Source organism: Eutrigla gurnardus, assembly GCF_963514095.1.
Source record: "Eutrigla gurnardus genome assembly, chromosome: 23".
NCBI lineage: Eukaryota > Metazoa > Chordata > Actinopteri > Perciformes > Triglidae > Eutrigla > Eutrigla gurnardus.
Genome location: NC_139934.1, coordinates 8664929 through 8691688, shown reverse-complemented (window position 1 = coordinate 8691688; position 26760 = coordinate 8664929). Strand labels below are relative to the sequence as shown.

Genomic DNA, 26760 nt, shown 5'->3' with positions numbered 1-26760 from the left:
ACACTAAATAGCGTGATTGCACGTCTGTGTTGCTTCGGAACGTGTGCGCGACGGGAAACAAGCACACTCCACCCAGTGCAGATGTATTGACGGATAAAGTCTGAGCAATGAGTCGAGCTGGCATATATTTACTAATAAATAAACACAGAAACAGCCTGCAGGTCAAGAAATAAAAGAAGAAGAAAAAAAACAACACAACACTGGCTTTTAAATTTCAATAATACGTCACATTTGAACGATTGAAAATGAAATTATTTAGCGCCTGCAGTCTTTCACAGCGCTCCTTTATTATACTTCTGCAAAGCAATTTATCCGTTATTGCTTTCTAATAGGGCAACATATCCTGGGTCACATCTTCAAACAGCTAGGGGAGAGAGAAAAAAAAATGAAAACGCTGTAGAGTATTAGCAGAGACGAGGCGTCGCAGTTTGTGGGTGTTAAATTGCCTAAATATGCATATAATGTCCCGTTTACAGTGTGACGCTTGCCCTTGCGCTAAACGAATTATAAATACAGCGGACCTCATGCAAGTGAGAAAAATGAAGCGCTTAGCACTAAAATGACTGTAGTTTGAGGGTTCAGAGTGCCATATGGCTACTATGGCACTCCACTTTCGGCATTGTTGTCTGTAAACCGACGGGCAAACGGATGAACTCAAGCTGGAAAAAAAGGAAATATTGGTCAGAAAATCATCCAGAGAAATTGCTTTCGGTATCGGAAAGTTTCTTCAGCAAAAGTTTACCAACATCTCATCCCTGCTCCCTACAGTGTGCCAGGATATATTGCTGATAGTATTGTTTATCTTCAAGTGAAAGTGACTAAGAAATACAGTTGAGTATTCAGCATCCTCCATCACTGTCGCCACACGAGTCCTTATAAGCCGTAATAAATGGTCCGGCTCAAATGTGACAACACAATAGATGGCGCGGAGCAAGTGGGATATTGGACGAGTCCGAATATTATTCTTTGTTAATATGTATGTATTCCAATTCGCACAGCTCTGGAGGTCAGGTTATGAAATGAGGCACATCTGATGTATTTGTCTCGCATGCTGAAGTCTTGGCACAAATCCGAGCTGGGAGCGTCTCGTCGTGGACGAGTAATATATCCCGAGAGTCCCCTCACCAAGTGAAGCACATCGATCTGTTTTCCTTGCAAAAAAAAATAAAAAATATGAGAGATTGGTTAAGAACACTGCTAGTGAGCCATTTCCAAAAATATTTCCGCATCATTGCCCTCAATTTGTCTGTCAAGCGCAGACAAAGTCGCTGTATTGTTCATTCATTCTCCCCAAACGCATCTTGTTGGAGGTCAAAGGGCAAACTCCTGTCAAAAAAAACCTTCTCTGCACAGGAACTTCCTTCCAGTATTTTTTTTTTTTTAGCTTTTCCACAGTGGTTACCATGGTAATAACACACTCTACTGAGTTATTGATTGGTTCCACAGATGCAAACAGCAGGTTTAAATGGAAATGCTAAGTCTGCATGGAGAGGAATGTAATGTGATCTGATGAGCCATGGAAGCCAAGCATATTTAATGTGTCTTTAATTCATTCCTGTGTCTCAACAACATGCAGTACATCTTTTTTTTTAAGCTTACACAAATATAAATGATTCGGGGTTAGATTGTTGCGAGGGTCCAGCCAGCAAGATGGATTAAATGTCATATATGACGAGAAATAATGATCGTTTCAAGATATGGTCTCGCCAAATAAAGCTTATATAACAATTATTTTCAAAAATAGATTCAGAAAGCTTCCTCAAAAAATGTCCGGATAAAGAAAACAATCACACAATCACATTTTTGGAGATTAAAAAATGTATTTGAGTAAGTAGCTTGAAGCAGATTTAGGAATAGAACAGAGCAATGTAGCGTTTTATGTTCCGTTTTATACTCAATCACCAGAGACTGAAAGAACCCGCAGCCAAGCCAAAAAGCATATTATTCAATCTTGCCATTTACCTCCAGCATTCTGGATAATGCTCTCCAGTCCACTAAACTCAGCCTACAGTATTTGGGAATTAGAGGACAAATGCCAATTTTCCGTCTTCATAGGACATCAAACAAAAGAGCCAAAAAAAAAAAAAGACATCGCTTCCCTGATCCGACAACCGATGGATTACAGATTCCAGAGCAGCGGACAATGCAGTGGAACATTTACAACACGGATTAGGGAGCAAGTATGGAAAGTGTGATGTATGGACAAGAGGAGGGGGGGAAGAGGCTCTGGATAAAGGGGAGTTTATTTACATCATCCCACTTCTTCATTAAAGTAAATATAGAGCACTTTCTCTGGGGATGTGGATAACAAAGTCCCTCTTCTTTTTCTCACCGGGCCTCCTCCTGTGAGCACTATGCTGGAAATAACTCCAAGTTCTCAGGTGAGAGCCCTCAGGGACACATCCAGAGGAGGCGCGCCGCATGCTATCGTCCCGGCTCGTCTCCGAATGCTTTATCTGAGAGGCGGACTTTTTTTTTTTTTTCACGGGGCAAGAAGAAGATGCCTTACAAAAGTATCACTTTTCCATTTTTTATACACGGTTGTCGCGTTATCCCAATGGGAGAGCGTAGCGGGCCCGGGAGGAGAGGGGAAATAAATGCATCGGGGCCGGACGCAACAACCCTAATATACTCTCTTAAGTCTGCATTGGTTCAAAGTTTAGTTAAAGATATAAATAAAGTTTTCTCCCTTCCTTGCGGTCGTTTAGTTAAAAGCGGAGGAAAAGTCTGGGGCCGTTTTTCAAAAAATTGATGACGGCTTTGCATAAATTATGCAAACTTTTGTCCTTGTGCCAAACAGTGCATCTACTGAATAATAATTACTAAAGGGACTTAGGGATATGGGTATGCAGAATATGAAACACATGCCAATGTCCCCTGTCATCTGTGGCCAAATCAAGGGAAGGAGACAGGACTGCAGAAAATATGTCGACGCTGGACATCTTCAGATTCCTTTGTCCTCATAGACTTCATGTTTCTGGAGTTCAGCAGCCTGTTTGAACATTTTAAATCACCAGTCTAATCCCTAGCCCGCCATGTAAATTAACAATCCTTTACTTTATTGTCATGTTTAGTGGCTTGGATCGCTGTTGGACATTTACAAGGATTCCATGTATTTTTTTTTATTATTTTTTTATTTTTTGTGCTGGATATACTGCAGCTTAATAACTCAATGAATACGACTGTTAAATGTTCACACAGGGGACGACGGAGTTCGGCTGCATTTTATTAGTGGAAATCTTGGAAATTGTATTTTTCAATAGCCACGAACGGACTGCTGAACCATGAAGTAAACAGTGAAAATAGGTCCGTTTTTTTTTTGTATACGAAATCCAAGGAAACAATTTCTATATCGATGCCGTATGAATAATTAATTACGGTAATAACACTAATGATATAAGACACATGGATGGCTAAAAGGTTCTTCAATCAAACAGAGTGTGAGGACATACTAGAGCTAAATCAAACCGCTGGCAGCGACAAAGCAGCAGAGGGATAATTGTTGGTGATATGCAAATGTAATTACCTTATTTGCTAATCCGGTGTCCCCCCTTTGGCACCGAAAAGGTGTCCGATTGCAGGTGGATGCTATCACTATCCTACCTATAAGCAGAGAGCAGTGAAGTGTGGCGTCCTTAAAGGGACAGCGTCCTTTGTGTGTCGTGTACACTTGGGGGACGGACTGGGAGCTTCGGGCCTCTAACGCCACGTTGCCTTTCAGCAGCATTGTGCAGATTTAACCGTTTGCGACATAAGCGACTGTTTTGTGCTTCGTTTGAAACACTTTGGGCAATCAATTCACCGGGGTGAATTAGTATGCGTGTTTTGTTGCGGAGCATTTTGTTAGTTTCCCTTCGTTTGATTCCGCCGGCGATCCGTTTCATCGTGGAAGAGACGAGTTTGATTGATTTATGGAAATCCATTCGGTGCCTATGACATCTGTCAGGCTGTTATATCAATAGCAATGCTGACAGCAACATCGAACATTCGTCAGACATCACGGATAGATCCCAAAAATAATAAAGTACACAAGAAAGCGCCGCGCATTGGGGCGATTTAATTATGCTTTAAAAAAAAAAAAAGAACTTTCAAGATGTGCATTTGCATTTGTCACTTCTTTGTAATTCTAGACGGGGAATTGTTGTCTTAATTGCCTAAAAAAAGATGTGATGACAAAGTAAAGAGAAACACACACACACACACACACACACATCTGCTTGTCAGTGAGCCTGGTGGAAGCTGTCACATGCCTGGCATGTTCTGTAACTTGGGCAGATGGTACAGCACAATTAGGCCCACCGAATCTCTCAATCAATCCTCCTGTATTCCATAGGAAGAACTCGCTTCACTTAAACCAGCGTCCTCGTCCGCTTTGCATTCCAGTCGTCCGTTTCCATCGTCTCACAGCCGGCAAACTATTTCTGACGCCTTGCTGTTCCTGAAAAGTGCGTCTCCTTCCTTGCAGATATTATTTCCATCGCTTGCCTCATTTTCTGCAAGCTGCGATATCCAAATTATTTTGTCATTCTCTGCACTCACTGTTCTTTTTTTTTAACCATCTTCCCTTGATCCCTTTCACTTTACACAACACTTCCTACGACTCCCCCCACCACTAAGTTTTCTCTACCCTTTTCCGCCTTCTCTCTTGGCTCGTTTAACCACCGGCCTGAATGCGGGGCTGTACTTGAGACAATAGGCGAGCGCAAGTGTTTCATTCACACCCAATTACTGTGAAAGGGATTTTTTCCCGGCCAGAAATTCACCAGAGGAGCACAATGAGAGTGTCACAGAGGAACAAGATATCCCTGGCGTTTCGCGGCCTGTCCCATGTTCCGCAGAACAAAAGAGGGAGAAACGCGATCCAGCGTATTCCGACACTGGCCGGGGACCATTAGCCGGGGCTGGTTAAATAAGGATAGCTCGCTCTGAGGCGCGAAGAGAGAGACGGGGGAAACATCTGCTGCTTGCGGCGGGGCCTCGTTGAGCCCGAGGATTCTGCTTTTGATCAGAGAGCATCTCGGCCACCTTCCTACAAGACCTCGGATGTAACGCCGTCTCACACACAGTGCAAACCAAACAAACAAGCAGAGGTAATATGGAGACTGATGATACATGTATAATGGAATATTCCTTAAAAAAACATGCATCACTGGCTACATTTTCTGGGTTGAGGAAAATAAAAACTAGCACTGCTAGTTTCACTCTCCTGCAAGAAAAAACAATGACATATCCTCGTTTCCAGCGGAAACAAGCCAAACACCTCACTCAACAGCGGGCCAGACGCCACCTTTGGACTGCCAATCCCGCTGTTGTATTTCCCCCACCTGTGACGGGAAGATGATTCACTAGGCCTGCCAGACTGCATCTAGGGACTGTGTGTACTGGGGCGTACTCACTGCCAGCACAGACAAGAGGGTGGGGGGCTGCTGCTGGTGGTGGAGAAACGCACCACCTTCTGCATTGCACTGTGACCTGCAAATGCAGTTGATAAAATAACGTGGCCTGTGAGCAGATGTATCACACTCCACCTACTCAGGGTGGAACAATCCACCAATTTGAATCGAGGCATCGGGCCAAATGATTATGATATGGCAGACGGGAGCAAAACAGGGCCTTGTGCACGGGGAGAATGTTAAAATCGGTGCGTCACCCCCACATGAACGCTGCAGCGGCACCGGATAGCAATATGAGATTATAGGTTAAATTGGATTTGGGTTTTTCTTCTTTTTTTTTTTTTGAAGAGCGTATGTTTCTGTAATATTTGGGGGGCCTGTATTTTTAGCCCCAGATTCTCTGCTCCACCTGTGCTGCATTCCTCTCTCTGAATACACAAACAGCTTCTTCTTTTTGTTTTTGACAATACAAATGAAATACTAGATATAACAGGCAACACACATTTCACCAGGAATTCACAGTCAGGCTCTGCTCAAAACTTCCCAACAGAAAACAACATGAACCACAGGGTGGATTTCTGCAAAAATATATAGTTTATTTTCCCTTACCTGCATTATCTCAAGTCATACTTTTCACAAATCACATTTACACCTTGACTTTATTTCTGTTACACATACACATTTTTGAAATAACTGTGCGACTCCATAAAATGTGGTTAAATGCTTTTTCATGGTCAACCGTAAAACGGCATGAAGCTCTTTCAGACGGCCACTCGATAAATTGATTGATACAATTAACGAAGGGTGCTTATCTATCAGGCAAACCTGTTAGAATCATCAAATAATTATATCACAGCAATCTAATTAACGCGAAGAGTGAAGAGAGTTAAATTGGTTTGCAAATTATTTCATTGGCACGGGGAGGGATTGTATTAATTCTAATCTGTGCTTAATACATTCCAGTGTATCTCTAACTGTATGATACCATAGATCACATGTCGAATAGGAACCCAATTTAACCAGCGAGAGAACACTGCCTCGTGCCATTACATCATTTTAAGTGAGTGAAGAAGAAAAAAAATGGGAGGAAATGAAGAGAAAAATGCTGGTGTGTAATTATAAAGGCCACAGAAGTTCAAAAGTCTTAATGGAATGACTTATGCACAATCCAAATGATTTTTTTTTTCCTCCCCCGCTCCTGCTCCTTGCCATTTCCAGGTGTTCATTATTCTGACCATGGAGAACATCTTGGGGGTCGTGCCATGTTCTAATTCCTAATTAACTGCCCAGAACAGAGATCATGGTCGGCCGTGACCCCCGACTGGCAAACGGGGACAGTCTGAGTCTCGGGGTATTACTCTTGCTCACGCTTGGAACCGCTCGTTCCCAGTAAAGCCCTCCTCCAACAGAGTCACCGTACCGTGTGTCATGGAATCGCAAGAACTGGGTCATGCATTTATTTTATTTTTTTGCAGAAAGACAACCTAAAGCCTTCTGCAAGGCGACGCATTTACAAGACAACTGGAAAACACCTGTGGACTTTGGGGCTTATGGGTTAAAGATCCGGGTCGGATGCTGCATGTTTTGTGTTTGCCACCTATCTGTCAACCAGTTATAAAGGGGGGGGGGGGGGGCAAATACAACAAATGTATAATTCCCGACTTCGGGGCTAATCTGGGCTAAAGCCGCGTACCTATCAGTGGGGTGTTTTTACACCGTCTCTGAGATTAGTCGTGTGTACACTTGCCGAGCGCGTACATATCGGGGGCATTACCGGCATTCGCGGGGAATACAAAAGCGTCGGCGGTGACTAAATGTCTATGTTTGCTTAGGAGAGATCAGGCGTGCCCTCTGTGTTACAACACGGCCCACCTGCAGTCTGGGAAATAGCTTTCTGGGGGGAATTAGAGGATTCTGATGAATGAACAAGACAGACATGAGTAACCCGGACCAATATACTGCTTATCTACGAGCTTATGTTGCACAAAGGAGGCAGATAAGCAAAGACATGCCAGCAGAATGAGGGAATGGGAAAAAAAAGAGTGAAAATGAGGCCGAGGGGGGGTGAAGAAAGCGCACCCAGGTCAAGATCTACAGGCATGCGTTCAGTTGCGACAGAGGCCCGCACGCTTTGAATTGCCGCAGAACAATTAGCCATTGACCAGAGGGAGTGGACGAGCTACATAGCATGGGATCCATGTCATTCTCGGATATTCTATTCCAGAGGCCATGAAAACAAAGCATAAAGTCATTATTAAGGCCTCTACCCGCCTGAACGCAACACTAATCAATGAGAAAGAAGGGCATTGTGGCCATATTATGGTGTGTTGGTCTGCATGTGGACATAGATTAGCTCGTCTATTAGTGATCTATTTGAGGTAGGTGGTCCGGATGGTAGCGGTAAGCATCACATTGCAGCTATTACTTTGTTAATTTGTTTCTAGAATTTCCAATTATTAACTCGCCTGGCTTCAGCTTGTATAATACATGACTATGTAATAGGCTTTCCTAACCACGTTTTGTTTCAGTGAGTCCATTCTGAGTGCACTGCTTGAAATCTGAAGGCCAATTTTCACTATTTCCGGACAATTTATACGCTAAACGATCAACAAATCAAATAAATAAGCAATGTGTGTCGTCCCATTACAACGTCTGGCCAGCAGCAGTCCCACGTTTCTTTTAGGCCGTCGCCGCCGTGTCGTCTTCATTTCAAGCAGCGTCGGAGAGTTTAAACACCGCTTTACACTGGTATTGTTTGGTAAATGAAAATCCTCACATAGAGGAGTCCTGTTTAAGCACTTCACAATAAGCCACACGTGACAAAATTGAACTTCAGTTGCCACTTCAAGTGCCATAATTCCATCCCAAGTGTATATTGTACAATCATCCGCAGCGCCAGGAAACAAATCCCATTGACTTGATTCCTATTTAATTATTCTACTTAAAAAAATCCTTTATGCTCATTCTTTTCTCTGAACCTGAGAAGAAAAAAAAAGGAAATTGCTTTTCCCCATTAAAAAAATAAAATAAAAAATAAGAACTACCTAGAAGAGAATTGCATTCTTCTCAGCTTGTCAGATCCCATTCATGAGGAGCCATCTTCAGCCCGTATTTTATGTAAACCTGAGCCAATGTGGCGCACTGAACAATGGGGGTTTCACGGAGTTAAAATAATAGCCTAAATACACTGTGACAGAGGAGGATGATTCATTTTGGAGACCACATCGCCTGTTCAGGAAAAAGTGTTGACAGAGTAGCAAGAGAAAGCATGAAGTACTTTCCATCTCCGAACAAAACACAACATATTTCTTTGAAAGACAAAGTGTTAAGTTAGGCTACTCTGCGCGCTGTCAATAGCGACGTTCATCATAGGGCCAGCCGGAGTCTATATATTGATTAAACCATAAATCACTTAAACTCTACAAGACATTATTTCTAATTAAAAAGTAAGTCATAAATTGTGGGCTTTATTGCCAAGCCGGGGCTGTAAATAAAATTCAAGGGAGGGAGGTAACAGATCGTAGCCCCCCCCCCGTCCACTGTTTAGAGCCACCGTAAAAAGAAATAAATTAATAAATAAATTAATAAATAAAAGGACAGACGGGTGTGATGGCACCTTTGGGATCCTCACACGCGGAACCGCGGGGGCCGACAGCAGGGAGGTGCTCGGCTTCATCCCCACATAAACAGATGCAAATCAATTATTTCTCAGTTTTTATAAGGCAGCCGCTTCCCCTCGGAAGGGCTAAGGAACAAGAACATGCATATGGAGAACAAATGTGAAAATAACATTTTCATAAACCACTTAGGAATATGTAAAAAAGAAAAAAAAAAAAAAGGAACAGGGGCCCGGTGTACTTGACAATGATGTATAATCAGAAGAGGTCATGAAAGTGTGTGAATGCGCTCCATCACAGGACTGGGCCTGGCTGCTCGGCAGGCAGTGACAACAAGCTCCTATTATCTATCCGTGTCTCCATTTTTACTCGGCTAAACAACAATTTTGCTGCCAAATACGCAGTGGCGGGGCATTATTTAATGATCCCTGTTGATAAAGAGGCTGTTAGCACACCTACACTGAAACCAATGCTGTGACTCCGGAGAGGCACGGAGCGCACTCTCGGTCGTAGCAGAGGACGCTTCACAACTTCCCCCTGACAGCCAGTTGTTGTGTTGGTTATTTTTTTGACATCCCCAGGGGGGGACGTCTGATTTCACAGGTGCTAGCCAAAGGCAGGGAGGAAATGGAGAGAATTGGCGTGAGAAGATGAAGAAAAAGAGATGTCATGGGCTCCGGAGCCTCCACTGCCAACAAAAAGAAAGCATGTGCAATCGTTATTCATCTGTTTCCAGTTCCTCTCCTGGGCTGATTTTGTTTCCCCCTCCATCCTCGCCAGACTTGGCCCTCCGACGGCCGGGGAATCATATTTGGCTAACTGGTAGCCAGACAGGTTCCTCGCCAAAGTGAGGGAAGTGGCCTTGGTGTTGGTGGGAGACAGAAAGGAGAGAATCCCTGTCCAAGAGGGAAATGAGAACTAATGAGGGAGCTAAAAAGGACAAGATGGAGTGATCCTCTATAAAAAGACCAGCAGTAATCTCCTCCTCTCCTCCCGTCCCTCTCCCGTTAATGTCCTGTGAGAGCTTGGCTCCTCCATAAAGCCTGCTTCCTCCGCACATCTAACGGGGCTGATCAGAGCCGCACACCTATCTGCAACCCGAAGCTGGCCGGGGTGCAGCCCGAGTTCAAGGGAGACTCCGTCCAAAAACCAAAGGGGGTGGAAAGCGGTTCACGTTAGTGGGCATCTCTGTGAACGCATTTGAACAGCTTCCACTAAAAAAAAAAATCAGCATGCGACTGCAAAACACTGACTCCAGGATCCACTTACCATATCTCTAACCCAATGCCTCGGAGCTCAAATCACATTGGTGTCTTTCAAATTAGGGAACATTGCTGCTTTGGATTCTTCTGTCATGTCAGATGATATCGGCGTAGCCCCCAGAGGTGCAAGCGCAGCGTTTGAATCTAATCGTCATCAACAGAGCGTCCTGTTCACACGCATTAGCATAAATGGTCACGGCGAGGAGGGGAGGGTAAGAGTTAGACACGGTGGGAGGAGGAGGAGGAGGAGGAGGAGGAGGGGGTTGGCAGAAGATGATGGAGAGAGAGAGAGACCGCTGAGCTGCTCTGTGAGTTCACTGTCAAGGGTGTTGTTTTATTAAGACAGGGAAGTGTCAGGGCAGGTATCAGGAGAGCAGCCGGACACGCGGCGAGACACTTGTACCGGCGTCCCTGTAACCCCTTCTCATACTAGAAATAGCTCCACCCGAATGTACCGTCTTCTCCGTGGCACCCCGTCGTCGGCGGGACTCACCTCTACCCATCAAGACATGCGAGGCGTTCACCTGCGTGGCCCTCGGGGACCGAGGAGGTGGGTCGTGACAGTCAATAACGATGAGGCTGGGTTGTGGGAGAGATTGGGGAAGAGGAATAACTACAGGCGTCGTGCATTTTCCCCCCCAGGGATCTCGATCTCGTTCAACATGTTGGATGAGATGATCCACCATTCTCATACCTGTGTGTTAAATATGAAACTACAGCCTCAAATAGCATGGCTTTTTGGGTTGGGTGTCACAGTGAGGTTGCCAGATAAGGACGAGTACCTTCAAACACAAATTGTCTTGATAACGCTTTTCAATTTTGTTTCATTTGGAGATAGAACGATCCAGGCTAGCCGTTTCCCCCCGTTTCCAGTATGTATGCTAAGCTATGCTAAGTGGCTGTAGCTCCAAATTGCAAAAATTGCATCAATCTTCTCTTCTAACTGCTAGCAAATTTGAAAAAAATTATTGAACCGCTGAACGATTTTACTTAATTTCCTTACAGTTATGTGAATATACCCTCAAAGCACTGTTTATTAATTCTGAGTGAAATACACTTTGCAGGGTTTAAAAAAGCATGGATGAATTCAGAAGCCAAAAAAAAAAAATCTTTTATCATGTTAATGCAGTTCAAGAGAGCAATGAAGAGCCACCGAAGACATGAATATTGTATTGGAAGGAGGAGGAGGGGATGGACACGCACTCAGCAAACACCACATTAAGCAGATGTGCATGCACATTAAATCTACGTATACACATGCCGGCTGACATACACAGGTGAATATATCTCCCACACAAGTCAACAACACCGTCATTAATTTAGGTGACGGATGTCTTAAGTTCACAACAAAACAGTGGTTAAAACACAAATAAATTCATGTTCTTATGGCATGTTATTGTGTGCATCCACCTTAAATTTATCACAGAAGAGGCAAATGTGGAAACAACATTACTCCTTAATGATTTTTTATGACACGCATAAATTCATGGAGTAATTTAGTTTAAAACCAATAATTTAGAAAATTGCTTCATCATTGTTATATAAGAGACATTTTCATGAAGCCGCAGGAGTCCTCGCACACGAACCCGCCTGTCGGGACGAAATGACCACAAACACGTCTGGGCAAATAATCTCTCCAGCTGTTGCCAAGACGACAGCAATTTACACGGAGGGTCAACAAATCTGCCATTATCAACGACGCGCCGCATCAAGCCAGGTGTGCCGCGGAAATAATTCGGCCGTTTAGAGGCTTTCGATGCTCCGTCCCCCTTCTCCTCGAGTTGGGCTGCTCGGTGCTGACCGCATGTTGTTGCCCCGAGTAACTGGACACAACAACAAAGACGCGCAAATTCAACATTTGGGCCAGAAAAGGATTTTACTCCCTTTCCATTCAAATGACCTGCTTTGCATCAGTTGGAGGAGTCCGGGGCGGGAGCACACAAACTGCAGGGCTTTAAGATAACAGAAGCAAAACCTGGCGGCGGCGGCGGCGGCGGCTAATGTGTTCACAGGCCATTATGGTCAAACTAAGTTGAATGGCTGATGCTATGGGCAACCATGTTGGGTATGCAAAGCATTGTGGGAGGTGCAGAGGTTCACACTCTCTAACGAGGCTGAAAACAAGTGTTGAGCAGGTGTCTACACTTCAAACAAGAACCCTCAATAACATCCTTCATATCTTCATTCCTGCCTAACCTTGATCTGCAGATGTTATGGAATATTGTGCCTTCCTTCGCCCAGAAAACATCTCCCTGAAGTAGATCAGACTTAATCCGAAGTGACCGCAAATTAAGCAAAAGAAGGTGCATCAAATGAAGGCTGTAATTCCATGCTGGGGTGCATTAGGATGTATACGTATCAAAGTGAGCCCCCGGCTTTTAATTCTTCTGACATCTTTCAGCACTAATACAGAATCTGATTCCTGAGGAGCACCAGTACACGGCCACGCAGCGGGACATCTGGAGGAGAGCAGCGGGTTGCAGGATGAGTCGCTGCAAAGCGTTTACACACAGAACGGAGAACCAAGGCCGAGATGTCTGCACCAGATTCACGCTACATATCTAAAAAACAAAACAAAAAGAGAAAAAGCAGACGCCAGCACTTTGTAACCCGCTGCTCTCAATGTTATTCAAATGGCAGCGGAAATCTATTTTCACCTTGCAACTCATGAGACTCTCATGTCAGCAACATCTACTGTGCTGTGTTTCGTGTGCTAGCGAGCAGGGAAATGCATTCTAAAAATGGGATTATCCTGGATTCAGCTCAAACGTAGTTCCCAATCATCCTCCTCTGATAAATAAATCTCCCATCCCATCATATGAAGAATATGAGCGCCTTAGGCTTCATCAAAAGAGGTGATAGGACACCCCTCACCCCCTTTTTACGCGCTGATCTGGTTGAATACAATCCGTAAATTAACTTTAACATGGGCTGGAGAAGCAATGTAAACATCACATGCACCAAAAAACATCAGGACGTTGTTAGAGGAGAGGAGAGGAGGCTGTATTGAGTTAGATGAAGGGAAAACGGGTTAGATAGATGAAGCAGGGTCTGTTTGTGTCTGTGTTTGTGTGTGTGTGTGTGTGTGTGTGTGTGTGTGTGTGTGTGTGTGTGTGAGAGAGATTGAGGGGGGTTGACGGCAGGCACACCTATCATCCACAATGCCCACCAGTAAACGCTGGAGGGCAAACAATCTCCCTAATTGAATTCAATCCAGCCTCATCGCAGGAGGCATCGAGGCTAGTGGCTCCATTCAGTGGAAGGGCTGGTGTGTGTGTGTGTGTGTGTGTGTGTGTGCATACTGTATGTATGGGGATGTGGAGGAGAGGGCTTCATCTGGCATGACAAGGGAGCAAGGAAAGGGGAAAAAACACAAGAAGAAGCAGCGAGCAAAAACGTAAAGCTCAGGTTATGGTTACCGGTAGTTACGAGGTTGGGGGGGGGAGAAGGCAGCTGTGCTTTTGCATGATTACACTGAAAACATCATTTGCATCAGGGAATGAAATCCAAACACGCTCGGCAGACACGTATGGTTACCGACCCAAAAAATAAGAACAAAAAAAAAAAGCCCTCGGCGCTGGCGGCAGAAATTAAAGGCTTACCAGTGATGTCCCACAGATTTGCATATGAAGATGAGCACCTATCGTGAGTCATTTTCATAAACGTCCTATCGCACACAAAGGGCAAACCCAATTGGCCCACACGACTGCTCTTCATTACCGGTGCAGGATTTTGGGTGGGCGTATTTAACCTGCGTAGTCATGACACGTGATGAGACATTTACAGCTCGGTCGGGTGGCGTCAGGAGTGGTGATAAAATGGCACAGTACCTTGGTGTGACAGAGTGTGGTTCTCGAGTGTTCTCCTCACAAAGCCTGTATCTCACATCCCAGATAGTAAAAGCATCTTCTGTCCTAGAGGGGAAACAGACAGAGGAAGCAGGTTAGGAGACTCTCACGTCAGTAAAAACACGGAGCGTTCTTACAAAATAGGTGACGTGGGAGATATTTCAGCCCAGGAGGAACTTTTAATATCTGCCAACCTGATTTTAAGTCATATTTAATAGGCCTGTGCACAGCCATGACATACTTTGACGAACAAAAACTTTTTCAACGCCAGCAGTGTTGGCCGGCCCGGTCGCATCGCAGCAAAACTCTGTATTCGGGTCTCTGCTGGGGTTGACCGTTATTAAGTGGCATCTTCATAAATTTTTCACATGTCTGGTTCCCCGCAGTGGTGATAGAGGCGGATTGCCGGCTGTATGGAGTGCTATTCAGGTCACATCAGCTTTTAATGGCTGATTTATTAGCGACCAACAGGGGCTGGGTGATGGGCTGCAGGACAAAGAGCCTGTTTTAAACTGCATTAACACTCTGCAGTAAATATCCCATGCAACATTAGCATTTTGATGACTGCCTCCCCCCAGTCACCTTTTGTTGCTGCCTCGCCGTCCCGCGCACACATTTCCCTTCTCCCGCTCCCTGCCTCTTAGCCTTTCTATCAATCCATCTTTTGCATGTTCCCACTTTCCTCTCTTTCAGGCGTCCACTTGAACGCACGTCTCGCTCGCCATCCTCCATATACACCCTCGCCGCTCCGACACCAGTGTGCACAGGTGAAGTGGTTACGTTTAATTACGGCTGAATTAATGAGCCACGCGAACGCTTTTCACAGAGGTGCGTTCAAACTGTATTCAGTGAAATTGAAAAGCACGTTTCTTCTTCACCTTCGGTGACATAAAAAGAGGAGAAACACCTCTCTCTTTCATTATTGTGATGCAAACGATCCTAACATGTTTTTTTAAAAATAGATCTCACCTGCAAACATACAAGCGATGAGCACCAAAGCTCTTGTTATTGAGGTGTCTATAGCAGAAGTACTGAATTAATCAGAAGTGTTTACTGTGCATATTAAGTAGACGATGAATTTGAGGGGGATTGAAACACATCTTGCTGTCACACGTCAACTTATTTTTTAATAGCACTGGAGCATGATTTAAAAATGATCTTCTACGTCCATAAAAAGTCACAGAGAAGTGAAAAAGACTCTTTTCGGAGCTGTCATCAGTTTTGTCTATTTCTGTTTGGTTTCCATTTTATTTCAAATTGTGCAGAGATGCGACAAAAAAGGACAAAATACATCTCAATTACATCGGCAAATTCCCAACGATCGAGGCCGAACGATCCTGGCTTGGGAACGAGTGCTGAGGCCGCGCTGCATCAAATCTGCTGTTCATTATGTTTGATCAAATATGAGAGTTTTGGCGGCAAAAGCAGATGCCATAGGTCGATTCGGATGAACCCGCCGGAGCTGGTTCGGTCAACAGAGCATCTGCCAGTCAGTTAACGGGGCCTGGAAGTGTTTGGAAAGCAACGCCATCGCACCAGATTGCCACGATCCCAACCACAAACTGTGGCACACAAAGAGAGACAAGAGTTCGCAGACAATAGAAAAATAAACTATTTATCCACATTCTGGACGGTTTAATGGACTGTCTGGCAGCTCACACTCGATCCTCTTCTTATCCAAAAACTAATTTACAGTAATAACAGCGATCTGCATTTTTGAAACATTATTTACCTCACCGACGTTCAGCGATCTTCCTCACTGAGCGGCGACACTCTCAGAGCCCGATTCAAACCTGCTCTAATAATCATCTGTGTTTAAGTTCCAGCAGCAGACGAGAACCAAAGTGTCCAACTCCTCTTCAAAGGAAAGAAGAAATGTACACCAGGCAGTTCCAGGCACTCAAGGCAATCTGGTACCATTACTACTAGGATGCACATTCCAAAAATATGCAGGCCTATTGAAGTGCTGGGCATGGATAACCCATCCTGACACCGGGAGAGATAGCTGCTTATTAATGCCAGGTTGCTTGTTAATGAAAGCATAACTGCAGATTTACTCAGGAATGTGAGGAGTTTTCACCGCCGCAACACAATATAGCTGCCATTAATGGTTTGGGGGAGAAAAAAATACTTAATTGGAATTTTGCTGAGCCATATTGCAATTAGGGCTGTAGCAGTATGAGATATCACGGTATTATTATTATCATCATTATCATCATCATCAGTTACAATGACCCTAAAAGGTATATTATGTAGTCACAATGCTGTGAGCACAGATGTGGTCGAGCGAGATAGGGAGAGAATGAAGAGAGGGAGCGGCGTCTTTGGAATCGGCTTATTTTTCCGATACTTCTACTACTACTTCTATTTATACTGTAGGTACATGAAAGTGCAGCCAGTCTACTGTCTGTACATCAACTCAGACACTTTTTTGACAAACCCTCAATACAGTTGTCATTACTTTCAACAAATGTACCTCGAGGCCAGTGTTTATGGTATACATGATTACATAAGATACGAGTGCATCAAGCGTAATCACAAACGTCTCTTGTCTGAACGTGAAAATCAGATAACATAATGAGTTTTGAATCAAGGCACTTGAGGAAATGTCAAATAAGAAGTAAAATTGCCACGTATGTACGAAAAATATAACACTTTTTTTAATTAAAAACATCCATTTAAACAAAGTGTTTCTGTTCCACGTCATGCTACTGTTATTCTAAGTACTTATCGGGTTCTCACGGTGAAAGGACTGTTTTTCTAAATTACAAAGTGATGAAACGCAGGCTGACTCTCCTACTTTCACTGCCAGGACCTTGCACCCAAATTTGATTTCACACCCCAAACGTGATTCATTGTGGTGCAGTGTGCTGGCTGTCAGTGTGGAGTGTGGGCGGGCCGTATTTCTGTTGAGTGAAACAATGCTTTTTCATGCTATGAAAGATGTGGAGTTTCATCATCCTTTAGAACATTCCAACTAGAGAAAATATTGAAAAACTATCACGGTTTAATAACAACCGTATCTTGGATTATGAGTGTATTCCTTTTTTCCACGATTTTACAGATGACTAGCGTTCCCTTCAAAGCATACAAATTAATAAGATGATCCCCCAGTTTTACAAAGGCTGATGACGGCAAGCTGTTTGACTTCAAAGATTTTCAGGCCACTGCTGACGTGGTTTTATTCAACTACTTAAATGAATATATAAAACCCTTACATGCGAGTACAGTTCGTCTCATCAGAACGAGCTTACACATCTGAAGAAGAGCATACAAAATAAGCTTTTTTTTTCTTCTTACACGTTAAAAAAAAATTAAGGCACAAGCCTCGGGGCTACAAAGTACGACTTGAACAAAAATGAGAAAGAAAAAGTTGCCGTTTTCTTATTCATTCAAATTAAACGCTTAATGTAGCCGATTTTCACATTAAAAGGAGGGTTAAATGGCAACAAGAAAGGCAACAGAACTGCATGGCTAAATACGACGCTTACAAGACAATTTCAAGGTGTTCCTGTTAAATTGAATGAATTTGACCAAGTGAAGAGAAACAGGGCAAGGCTAGGATACTCTTCCTGCCTCAAGGCGAAAAGTTGCATGGTGTAATTGTAGGGCATTCTGGATATACATTAGCGGCTACCAGCTTATCGTTGCGTGTCGGAAAATAACTGCCATCAAAAGACAAAAGGACGTATGAGAAAGACGCATGCGGCCGCTGTATGACTGATCCAAGTCGACAGCCTGGGGTGTGTCTCTATAAAAGCATTTACTGAGGCGCAGCACCCGGGCCCTGCCGAAAGCTCATCAAAGAGTGGCTTATTTTATCAGCCGAGTGGAAAATGTGCTGAGAAAGTGAGGGAGAGCCAATAGTGAGGAAGTCAGCGAGAGTAACGAAGCCATTGTGCTCATCGCTGACCCAAACACCCGCGTTACAGTAGTCGCGGCCGCTCACAACAAAAGCTCTAATCGGCGGAGCGGGGCTCTAAATTAAATGACCCTGTGGTGGTGACACTGTAACTGACAAGCCGGCCATCGCGCGCCGAGGCCAAGGGCAGAGGAGATACGGCTAATGAAGAGAAAATGTATTGAAACGGTGGCATCCTTTACAAGTAGAGTCGGCCTTTGGGTAACCTACATTCTCATGCGTGAAGTGCATACTGTTGCTGCTTATTCCACCGCATTATGTAGACTTTCAAAAGAGACGCGCTCAGATGAAGCGGCCTCGTGAAGATTATGTTTGCAGGTAAACTGCCTTTGTGGCAGTATAACCTATATATGTGCAAACGTGAGCAAACGTATCTATTACGCCTCATGGAGGAAGTCTATCTTTAAGCGTTTAAATCTACGATGAAAAGGCGAAAGGCAAAGGCGAGGAAAAACATTTGTGAAAATTTCACAAAATTAGATTGCTGTCATCAGTTAAGTCATCACAGCCAGTCAGGGCCCTGCTCATTGGGAGGGGAGGGGAAAGCTTACCAACCGGAGTCAATGGGCAGCATTTATAATGCATGGGCAGCGTCCCTGCCCCCAAGGGTCACATTAAATTCAGGGAAGCAGATAACAATTGACTGAGGTTGCTGGCAACTGCAGGACCATAATGTACACTTACATGTCTCCCTTCTCATTCTTTAGTCTTGCTCTAATTTTCCGCCGCTTCATTTTCCTGTGATGCTTTCTGTCTCATTTTTTCCTCATCTTTGTTCTCCTCCGTCATCATCTCCACGTTTTCCCTTAGTGCTCATTTCTCTCTGACATTTTGTGTTGGCGTATCGATGAGAAGAGGTGACGAGGGAGATACGACAGAGAACAGAGACGACCATAAACACAGGCCTTAATTAAAAAGGCATGTAGGTTAATATGCACTGTATTTGTCTTTATGTATTTATGTTTCTTACATACAAGAGATAGATGTGATGAACAGCCTCCAGAATAATTCAGCTCAAGTTGTATGCAACACCCAAGCGTCGCATTTGTATTCATTGGCGCATGCAAGCTTATGTGTGAATATTTATGTAAATATCATGATTTTTTGTCCCCGGGCCCAAGATTGCTTCTTAAGCCAAAACAGGAGGGTCCGCTATCACATGATCGCACCTGAAAATCCCAGCTCGGAGCCGGTTCTTAAAAAGCTTTAACGTCTATGGCGCCCCGGTGCTACACGCATGAAATGTATCGTCAGAAAAAAAGCTGTCAAAATGCCGTACATTCACATGGAAATGTCCCCCTCTGCCGAGGCTAGGGATCTGTTTACCTAAGCGGGGGAATATCATTATGATAATCACGCTTGTCTTTATTTGGAATACATACATATTCCCTCCACGATGACCAACCTTGCAGCAGAACATAAAAGTCAATAGAGGGGAAAATTGTATGGGTGACACTAGTGGGACTTGACACCGTAGGTCCTTGACGAGGGTGCACGTTGTGTGCATTTGCAATCAGCCATTTAGCATTTTTCTGTGATGGTAACACCCAGCGAAGAGGCACATTTGTTCTGTGGAGGGTTACCGGGCAAGGCCATGGAGACGAGCTCAGAGAGACGGAGAGGATGCACTCGAGATCAGTGTTGCAAGACATCAAAAAAGAGGATTACCTTCAATGGATCATAAGTTAGAGAGCGCTCTCAACCAGCGCCATGCAACAAAAGGTATTCTTTCTATAGTGTTTCTGGACTGATTTAAAGGGCCAGTGTGAAAGGAAAAATTATTACAAAAATGTATTTGTGTATTATCAGCTGAAACTAAGAATTGTTGGGGGTTTGATGCCAATACGACTGCCAATAATCATTGAGCCGTAATCCAGAAGATAGTTTTGATAAAAAAAATGTTTTTACATTAGCCAGACTATTTCCTCCCCACTGTCCAAATGTTATCCTTTTACTTTCTATCATAGTAATGTGGAAAAAGAAAAAAACACAATCAAATGATTAAGAAGTAATAAAAAAAAATATCCTTAGCATTGGTAGTTTTAATGGTTATTATAATTCCCTTTCTCATATCTATTCTAACAGTTTTTACACGTTTCTCACCAAATATTATTATAATTGAATACACATTGAATACATCATTATAATTGAATACACCTTGATTACTTTATGATTTCCATTTACACAATACTCATTTTTACTGAATAGAGCATGAAAGCAGCGTGATGTAACTGAATGGAACCTATGTATGTTAGCCGTTAGTACAATGTGTTCACAATGTAGCATCATTAAGTACTGCTTGGCGACTAGAAAGAAAATAGCAGCTAAAATGATTAATCAACTATAGAAATCGTTTTAGCAGAAATGTAACACACATATGTGCTATATGGAAGCAAAAGGACACCACGTCCCACAAAGGCTCCCCTCAAAAACAGAAAACCTGCAACTGATTGAAGCAGTGGATCGAGTTACAGGTAGTTTACTCCTGAATCCCGTTTCCATGTGTAAGAGTGTGCACCCCGACCAACCTTCTGCGCCCTTGCCCTCCCCACCCTGACAAATATGGAACTTGACCCTTTCTGAATGCTGGAGCTGACCTGCACACCGAGTACAACCTTGGCATTGACGAGGGGAGGGAGGTGTGTTTCCAATAAAGTCAAGGCTTTGAGCGTGTGTGTGTGCTGAAGAGTTTATGCAAAATTCAATTGTGTATGTCGCTGTGCATATGTGTCGGTGTCTTAACAGGAGGTCTGCATAAGCACACGTGTTTATTTGTTCACATATGACTGCTTTTAGAGGTGCGTGTGTGTGTGTGTATGTATGGGTGTGCAAGGGTTCAATAACCATGTGTGCAGCAGGGGGGCTCTGGAGTGTCTCAGCACCCAAGGCGCCAAGGACATGGCTTGACAGGTGTGTGTGGAGGACCTAGTGGTCTGCAGAGCAGCGGCAGGCGGCAGCACAATGTGCCCATTCAGGCTTGGAAGGAGACAAGCGAGATATCGCAGGACCCCTGTGAAGAAGGGAGGGGGGTCCGTCAGCTGGGGGCATGTCAACCTATCATTGTGGCTACAAAGAAAGACATAACTGTAACTGCATCAACACAGTAATGGGCTGCGTGACCCCACGCTGGGGAGCCGTCTGCTGGTATGTGACAGATTTAGGTTGTCTTTGCTCGAGACAGATTCTGCTTAGATAACTTTGACGACGAAGGCTGAAAAAGCTAAGAAAAAGTCATGTGAACTACAGGTCTGAGTAGGTGAAACGCTGAGAAGAGCAACAGCGTTGACATTATATAGGTCAAGAGTGGAAACGCATGAATGAATGATTATGGACAATACAATAGAGCAGTGTGTTTTTGTGAAGGTGAAAGTCATTTCCATCATCGGTTATTCAGCAATGAATTCAAAAAGTTCAACAACAAACCGGTTTGACTCATTACAAATTGGTGTCAATTAAAATTCACAAGGATGAGCTAAGTGACCATTTAGAGGGTAACCTTATTATTATCTCACACACACACACACACACACACACACACACAGTTTCAGCTAGACCATAACAACTAACGCGGCAAATCACTGCGATACACAAGCCAATGGCAGGATGTGACAGAAATGGCCACTGTCCGGAAGAATTACATGGCTGTGTGGTCCGTGCGTCCTTAACGCATATCTGACAAGAGCTTTTAAAACACACACGATGCCACCGGCACTGCTATCCATGCAGAAAATTGGACAGCCATCCTTCAGCTCCGACATAAATCTGTGGGGTAGCAACACGCATCGGAGAGCAATATAGTAGAGAATGAGTCTCCGCTGACACCAAAAAGTAATTGAATAGAGGATGAATATAGAAAGGGGTGGGATGAGAGTTGAAGGAAAACACGGCATACGAATGCGATGCTCTGTGAGAGAATATGTTCGGGAAATATGCAGAGGAAGGACACCTGGGCTCAAAAAGGAATAGGCAACAAATTACTGCAGGAAAAAAAAAAAAGTGATTTATCTTGTTGCCCTTGGTGAGAAACCTTGGTGGTTGTTCGCTAACCCTAAACCCATACACGCCTTTTCTATGAGAATTCCTCCGCTATATCCAGTTCCACAACATCTGCGAGATAACCTTAACCTACATAGGTTGTTGCCACGTACTACACACCAGAGGTCTCTGCAGCAGCGACCTCTGAGCCCTAAGGCTATCTGCCCACTAAATCAAATTTGTAGAGTCATATTAAACACGTAGCCCCGAGGAGAGTAAAAGCTCAGCAGAGAACGATAGGCATCTTTTCTCCCGCTGAAAGCCTGCGCTGCATTATTCCGAGCTAGTGGCTGATGTGAGAGCATGTGGCAATCGCCTGCTTCAATGTTACGATATAGGTTGTGAGGGAAAAAAGCGTATTCTTCTTGGGCACGGCGAGAGATAACGGCCATGTCCCTCATCAGGTCGCCTGCAATGAGCAAATGTGACTGAAGTGAGTGGAGAAACTGTGGCTGGCCTCGCAATGTCAGGCAGAAAAAGGTGGCTGGAATAATAAGAAAGGGCTGCATTGGAAAGAGAGAGATATTTTATGGTGTTGTGCATTTGCTTGCAGTGCAGCATAAGGTATGGATAACCTTTTGCTGCAGTCTGAAAGTCCCCCAAAAGCCACCTCCAACGTCAGAACGTCCCCGGAAATGTCACCTGAACGGCTATGCAAAGGGGGAGGGGAGGCGTGGGAGAAGAAACCAGGAACAATTATAATGGTGAGTGTGCTGTGGTTACCAGTGCTCAATGCTCAACTGAAAGGCGAGCTGCATACTAATGGCAACATGGAGCTGGGAAGCAAGTACAAGAAGAGCAGATTCATCACTGCGACGGTCTAATTAATCCCAGTATCCTAGGAATTCTGTCTATGAAGACGAATCCACACCTCATCATTTACAACACTCCTATAAAGCTAGGCGGGGTCATCGGTATGCACTGGTTTCCATACCGTCAGCTTGGTGAAACGGCTCGGGAATTTCATTCTCCTGAGCAGTTCGGGCGATCCCTCTGACCTGCTTTTTACCCATTAAGGTTTGGCATGTTGTTTTTGTTAGGTCATCTAGGAATCAGGTCGAAGGGAGTCATGTTTCATTCTTTAACTGGGCATAATTCAGTCCAGCCACCCCAGTGGAGGTAACAGTATATTGGAGCATCAAATGGCAAACCCTTTCACAAGTCTCAGAAACTATATATGGTGACAGTCGGTATATTTTCTGGTTTCTGTTACTCGGGTCGCGTATAGGTCGGGAGCCAGATTTTAGAGTGAGTGATCGGAGGGTCGTGAGATTGGTGCGGCATATTTTGCATGCCATTAAAATTGTATATGGGTAATGGGTACCAAAACAAACTGCCGGCGCATGGTAACAGACACAAGGAGACAGATGGCTGCCGGAGTGGGGTTTCTTGTGCGTGACGAATCGGCGCATCTGCTGGTGTGACTGTGCAAAGCACGCGGTCAGGGGAAGTTCTCGAGAAAAACAGCAGGAAGAGCCATCAAAAAAAAAACAAGCAAACAAGAGCTGCAATCGGTTTCCAAAGTAACCAATCTTTATATAGTCCGGAGGCATCTGCAGTAGCAGAGACGGGCAGGAATCCTGCGGGGACCGGAGGGCAGTCGAGGTGGCGGTCACTCTCCTGATACCCAGGTGAGGTGACATTCTGCAGAAATGACAGGCCTAAGATTCCTGCAAACAAAACGTAAAATGGGCACGAACCCTTAGGGGGAAGTTCTTGAAAGGCAACAAGCCTTGCTACACGTTGTCATCCAAGTTATGGAGATCCCCACCAAAGGTTGGCCAAAGTTTGTCAGATGTCAAAAGAGATCACAGAAGCCATCAAAACTCTTGCAAGGTAAAGTGCTCGTGTGGCCTCTTTCCACATTGGCCTCGGTTCCTTTTCAATCCATAATTAGATTAGAAGGATGGTTTGATGTACATGCTCTCATTGTATTAAAAAGAAAATCGGAGGGGGGGGAAAAGGGACGTGCATGGAGCACCCCCCCCCCCCTTGTTTTCCTGCAGTGCAGCGATAGAGAAGGTTACAATTGTCTCTCCCTCTCCCCGGAGAGTCCACAGATGCAGAGAAAAATCGATGCACAAAAAGCACTTCATTTCTGCTCAGTTTCATCCTTTATTGCCAGTATAATTACAAGTGGCTTCGACGGACTTTCCTATCCAAATCCCCCCCATCAGCTGGAGGTGGGCTGCTCAAAGTCAAGAGGGGGAAAAAGGTTTATCTTGGGACTGCTATGACATCACATATAAGCAGGACTTGTTTTCATTGTTTGCAAGATCGGGGCAATTCACTCGGAGAGTGTGCACTTAGATACTGTACAGTATTGATGTGATGCCCCCCAAAATACACTGGGATAGTGACTGCAGCAACTGGCAAAGAAACCAAATCAAAGCCTCTTAAATCCTCTTTTATAAGAGTCGTTTACTTTCCATTTCTACCAAAGCAACACAAAGACCATAAATCATTTTGAACACACTTTTCCAGAAAACCTGCATTGATGAGCCGAGAGACAAAAATTAGCAAATGACCTGTGTGTCACGGCTGCATCCAAGCCGCTGGACCAATTATTTCTGCTCTGCTGCAGTTGCAACGGCCTCTCCAGCTGTGTTTGACACAAAGCTGGCTTAGGGAGGCTTACTACTGACCAAAAACATAAACAAGATTACAGGAGCCTAACCTTTCACAGCGCTCACCAGTGACAACAGAAACCCTCGCTAAATGGAGTTTTGGTCTGGAGTCGTCAAAAGTGGCGCGGTGACTTTCTACGCCTTTCGACACCTCTTTGGGAGACTGAACTGGAAGTGGAACAGAGAAACAAAGCAATCGTTGTTGTCTATACCAATCAATAATGGGCTGTTCATTAGTAGAGACTGTATAGCGCGCAGAAATTAACAGGAAAGAAGACATCGATGCTTCAGGAAACCGTATCGGCATGGGTGGAATGGAACTGGATTATAGATGACTGTTTAACTGCAGCATTCCACTGATGACTTCCAAGGCAATAACTACACCTACCGTATTAATCATTATGGGCAAGAATTCCATAAAGGTTGGACTACAGTTGACCCGAGAGCTCGCTGTCTGGCGGCGCGCTGCAGGTTCATATTTGCCACGTGGAACTAGCATGTTAACTGCGGTAAGCCATTTCTCTGCGGCAGTCTTCCAGCTACATTTATTATGTATGAGAGAGTAAAATGGGTCCATGAGAAGATTATAAAAGCTTAACATTTTTGATGAGATTAATCTAGCTATCAATCTTTGCGTGGATACAGAAGTGAACCAATTATAACGAGGCAGTCGATGAGCAAATAACATTCATGTCTCTGGATGTTCACGGGCTGCTTAAAAGCACGTTGTTTGGAAGGAGAATGAGTCCCTGCAGCATCCACCGCAGGAAAATATATATATTTATCATGTCAAGTGCACTAGCAAGGTGCAGAAGCACGGTGCTATCGACGCAGCATCGCTGTGGAGAACAGGATGGGAGTGGATGTCAGTTGTCCTGACATCTCAACTCCCCCTGTCTGTCATTCCGTCTTCCCAATGATGTATGGATGTTATACGGCACCGCTCACCCAGGAGAACCAGTCAATACTACCATGTCGAGGAATGCTATAGCGAGACAAAGGGAGACTATGACCCTTGTTTTGGAACGACAACACTCCATGAGGGTGGAGGGGAATAGGAACAGTGCTGAAAAAGGAGGGGGTGGGTGTTTTTTTTTTTATTCAATATCACATAGTCAGCAGCTCTGCCGTGGCATTTGAATGACTAAACACGGCAAGAATCTCTTCATAGAGAGCTCTATTATAGATCCATCTGTGACTAGAAGTTCTGGTTTATTTACAACACATCAGCAGCTGTCAGGAAGAGAAAAATAATAGGAGTGGACTTGTTGCCATGGTTGTCCCTGCTATTCACACAGTCCATCCCCTTTACCAAGACAGAGCTTAATGTAAAGTATTAAAATAGAATTTGATTTGAAAGTTAAGATATCTAAATTGCAAGAGGGCAGTTTAGCCCCTACTATTGTAATGCTACCTGATCCTAGTTTCTGTTTTGACACGGTTTTCGACTCTAAGGCTCCACTTCCTGCCAGCGCCTCAAGGTTATCCATTAACGGGAGGGAGGTCTCCGAACAACAGCAAGAAAAGCTCCATCCAGCCCTTGAACCGCGGCGATGTCCCCGCGTAGGCAGACGAGAGGAAGAGGCCCCCCGTTTGCTAGCTCCTCGCCCAGGGGCCTCTGTTCCTGCCTTCACGCACGCCGGCGCCGTTATCTGCTGCTTATTACTTGGCTGAATAAGCCGGAGCTGGGGCTCACGGGGCTCGCTTCTGACATAATGACTGATTACAGTCTTGTGGCTACCCTCTAAGAAATCCCACAGTTGCCACCGTTGCGGCTCGGCTTCACAGGCGAGACCAATGTTACGAGCGGCTCGGGGTACCTGGTCTGTTCCCGGTGACAGCGTAACTGCTACCCAGTCCTCCAGCTGTCATGACTGACAGGTACGCTGGCGGACACCTGGGTCATCAACCTCCTTGTCATCAGGTGCCTTGTTAACGGCTGCTTTTTCTAACTAATAGGCTGAAATGGGAACATGAGATATTGCCAAATTGCTAGAAATGTGACTTAATAAAAAGCCATGTATTTTAATTCACCCTCGAATAGCAAGGAGCACAC

General features: G+C 44.5%; 1 protein-coding gene across 6 annotated transcripts in view; it reads right to left on the bottom strand.

The window, feature by feature from the left end:
* Positions 1 to 26760, bottom strand: part of LOC311008763 (adhesion G protein-coupled receptor L3) — a 179396-nt gene that overhangs the window by 144636 nt on the left and 8000 nt on the right. For all 6 annotated transcript variants that reach the window (XM_084002629.1, XM_084002625.1, XM_084002626.1 and 3 more), the window contains exon 2: positions 14103 to 14186. The gene's annotated coding sequence lies outside the window, so the exon portion shown is untranslated. The remainder of the gene's footprint in view (positions 1 to 14102; positions 14187 to 26760) is intronic.